Source organism: Acanthaster planci, linkage group LG09, assembly GCF_054643075.1.
Source record: "Acanthaster planci isolate LZ-2023a linkage group LG09, COTS_SCS, whole genome shotgun sequence".
Lineage (NCBI taxonomy): Eukaryota > Metazoa > Echinodermata > Asteroidea > Valvatida > Acanthasteridae > Acanthaster > Acanthaster planci.
The window spans coordinates 1,348,896-1,353,022 of NC_141785.1; the positions used below are offsets into that span (position 1 = coordinate 1,348,896).

The 4,127-nt window shown below is 58.9% G+C and overlaps 1 pseudogene; it reads right to left on the reverse strand.

The window, feature by feature from the left end:
* Window positions 1-336: 336 nt before the first annotated feature.
* LOC147798000 (uncharacterized) lies at window positions 337-1,611 on the reverse strand (annotated as a pseudogene).
* Window positions 1,612-4,127: the final 2,516 nt, after the last annotated feature.

Sequence of the window (4,127 nt, forward strand, 5' to 3'; positions counted from 1 at the left end):
TCTCTGCGTAGGTGCGGCGGGGTCTCCCGGTTGGTCCAGCAAGGGTGCCAGCCGCACCACCGTGGAGTCAGTCTGGCGCCCCACCCGACCGGCCGGCCCCCGGCGCCACACCGCCCCCGACCCTTGTTAGCCCACGAACAAGGCAGCGGACGCTGGCAACCAGCACAACCAGGAGACAGGTCCCCGCTGCACCCAACAGCTCACAATAAGTTTAGAGCAACCTGAAAAAAATGCAAGCAAAGGTTTGAACAATAAGTTTAGAACAACAAGGAAAAACCACTACTGGGAAAACAGAGGGTGAAAGCGATGGTGGGAAGCTGTAGGTTCGATGTTCCCCTACTGGCGAGGCGGCCCCTGTGGTCGGGCAGCTCTGGAACCTCCCTGGCGGGGCTGGGCACGGGGCGGCGGCTGGCACTGGACCTCCGCCTGCCGGAAAATTGCCTCCCATAACCCAGCCGGGACGTATTCGGGGTAGTGTGGCGGTGGGGAGCCCTGGGTGGCAGGAACCCTCCTAGAGACGGTTGGTCAGCCATGGAAGGATCGACAAAGAATTGGCCGTACTGCTGCCCATTGTAGGTGACGAGCACGCGCCTGGACACTTCATACGTGTTGGTGATCCGGGTTCTCGTCAGGTGGTGTCCAAGCTCGTCAACCCCCATTGGCGTCTGCTCCAGTCACCACTCGCTATACAGGTGCTCTCAAAGAGGGGCGGGCATGCCCGTCCCGACCTCCCAGGTAGCGTCACAGGGCTGTAGGGTCGCCACGTCGCCCAAGCACATCCGGGCCCCGTCCAGCTACATCACTGTGGTACCTGGAGGCAGACGCCGACAGTTACCACATCACCTTGGAATGGGAATGTCAGAGGACACCAGGGGGCCCACCTCCTTCGGACACCGCTGGGAAGGGGACCCGGCCGTGCCGGGGCTCTGGGCCAATGGTGCACGGCAGGCCTGGTCGGGAGGTCGAGCCACGTGGTCACGGCCCCCCAACCGCTCTCTGTGGAACCGTCGCCTCTGCCTGTCCTGTCTCCTTGGCGAGCGGCTCCTCCTCGTTCTCCTCACTGCTGGATGCCCCATGCTTGCACGTCTCCACCGTCCCAGGTCGACGTCGCCGAGGTAGGGCTTCAACTGGTTGTTATGCACGATACGGGGTTTGACTAGGGGTGACTTCTGGATCCTGTAGGTGATGTTGTTAATGCACTCCAGTACCGTGAACGGCCCTTCCCAGCGGCGCTGCAGCTTCGGCACTCAGCTCACCTTCTTGGCTGGATCGTAGAGCCAGATGGCCCGCCCAGGCTCGAAGCCAGCTCCCTGAGCCCTCCGATCATATTGCCGCTTCTGATACCGTTGATTGCGCAGGATATGGCGCCGGGCGAACTCATGGGCACACTCAATCCTCGTCCTCAGTCCATCCACATACTCGTGTACCTCCAGGAACCTCCCGGAGGCACACTGCTGTAGGTGGGCCCTCGAAGGCCTCCTTGCAGGAATCTGTCCAGGGGAAGTTCTTCTGACTCTTGTTGGTGAGACCATGCAATGGGAGGGCGATCTCCGCAAAGATGGCTATGAAGCGGCGATAGTAGGACGCGAGGCCCAGGAAGCTGTCCGCCATGTTTAGTGTCGGGCCAGCTGGGTGAAGACTAGGCCGATCCACTGCCACCATTTCGTTGAATATTTAGCCGGGCAGCGATCAGACTCAGGGCCGCTCCTGTATCCAAGAGTACCCATATCTGCCGCCCGGCCAGCCTGCCTAGGACACAGTTCGCTCGTGGATTAGGCCTTGTCCAGCCAAGCTTGGGCGGGCGACTTAGTCTTGTGCGTCGGAGGCGACTCCCCCGCAGGCCTTGCCGGTGGTTTCTGGGGGTTGTGAGCCACTGCTCGTCTGTCTTGAGGGCAGTCTCACCTGATGTGTCCGAGCTTGTAGCATCCGTAGCACTCCACCAGGGGACGACTGCCCCGTCTTCCGCCGCTTGGTGCCTTCTCCTCCGCGGGTTTCTTATCCCGGTCGTCCACAGCGCGAACTTCCCTGGCCCCAGGCTTCCACTTCTGCTGGGAGGCCTGTGATTCCATGACTGCCTCCAACTCAGTGGCAAGGGTGACCGCTTCCGTCAACGAAGTCGCCCTCCACGCAAAGACGTGGCGCTGCAGCTGCTCATCCCCAAGAGCGTTCCAGAACGCCTCCAGAGCCAAGTCCTCCACAGGTAGTTTAGGGTAGCTGCTTGCAACCAGCCTTCGGATAGACTGCGCAAGGTTGGCCCGGAACTTGTCCCGTCCCCGCACTCGCATAGACAACTGTGCCCGATGTAGGGGGACCTGCGAGGTCACTCCAAACCGTTACTCAAAGTTTTCAAAGATGGTGGCATACTCCTCCCGGGCTTCAGGGACCATGTCAGCCAGCGCCTCCTGAGCCACCCCACTCAGGTGTGAAGCCAGATACATCACCTTCTTGTCTTCCACCCACTGGTTAACTGTCACGACACTCTCAAAATGTATGACGTAGTCCGACCAGTTGCTCAAAGTTTTCAAAGATGGTGGCATACTCCCCCCGGGCTTCAGGGACCATGTCAGCCAGCGCCTCCTGAGCCACCCCCCTCAGGTGTGAAGCCAGATACATCACCTTCTTGTCTTCCGCCCACTGGTTAACTGTCACGACACTCTCAAAATGTGTGACGTAGTCCGGACCATCGAACTTGTCAGGGAGCATCATTGGCCTCTAGCCCCTCAGGCCTCCCTAAGCCTTGTGACGTTGGTGATGTTCCAAAAGGACCATCACTCCCTGCGCACCCCGGTCACCAGAGGGCACCCCCGCACTCCCTTTGTTCGCGCTAATTTCAACTGACCCTTGCCGAGGTCCCCCTCACAGCAGCAATCCCGGCCCGATGGTGTTCCGACCGGACCACCTCATCTGCCACGCAACTGCCGCAAGGGGGTGCCCCACGGATATCGATAACCGGAGTACTAGAAAGGGGGAGCGACGTTGGCCCCTGGTGAAACCCCGCCCCGGCCGTGGCAGCGGGATAACCTTGGTGAGGCCCCAGCTGGGGTCGCTCGCCCTTCACCCTGCCCCCAACGACCAGGGAGGTCCACCTTGCAACAGCGCAAGCAACGACTCGGTACGTGGGGAATGTGATGCCAAATCCTGCTCCCCCTGCCCTGCACTATTACCTTGAGGCCTTCCCCCCTCCCTACTACGGGCCACTTGTTCCAAACGTCCTCATTGTCTGTCCGCTTCTGGGTTGTCTCCATAGTCCAGTTCCTTTTCCATTAAGTCCCGTCCCAGTCCCCACCTCTGCTGCATGGCGGTTCAGGTGCCAGACCCTAGTTGAACGATGAATCCATGCCCACAGAAAACGATAAAATTTACCTGTTTTTTTTTGGCCAAACCGTGTCCCAAGCTGCCACCACTGTAACACTCCGCCGGTCTACGGGTTCCACACAGAGGCAAGAAAACACACTGGGTTCAGAACTTCTGTTTACGAGGGCAAAACCTGTTTATTTTGACAACACAATCAAACTCGCCCGTCCGAAGACTCACAACAAAACCGATCTCTTGAGGCCGGCCAAAAGAAACCTCTCTGCGTAGGCGCGGCGGCGTCCTGGCAGAGCAGCTGCGGTTTGTGCTAGGCTGGTGGCTGGAGATCCCGGCGCATGGAATTTTTTGACCGCGGCCAGTTGGAAGCAGTGCCTCGGCCGCCCTCCCGAACCGTGCCTGTGTCGCGTTCGTTCATTGGCCGTTCTTGTAGCCGTATCGAACGGTCTTGCCATTGGGCAAGTGTGCGATGGTCCCAGTACAGATCTTCCCGCAGTCGAGCCGAGTACTGACGGGGCACTCCTGAATGATTGATCTGGAGTGATTTGTGTTGGTTGCCCAACTGTTATCTTTTTTCCCACTTCTTGGTGGTGACGTATACCCGCTGCGGCATTCCAGCTGGACTGGTCCTCGGGAATTTGCTGAATAGGCTTGTGTGCTATCCCCAAGTGCCAAGTGCACGCGTGGTACCGGTTGCGACCTTCCTGTTTGATTGGTCAACAAGGATTATAATGAATATTCACGATCTATTCCCTTTGAGTCCCAAATTGTTTTATCTGCGCTTTTTCGTGCAAGCCCGTGACCCTTGGTTGGCATGA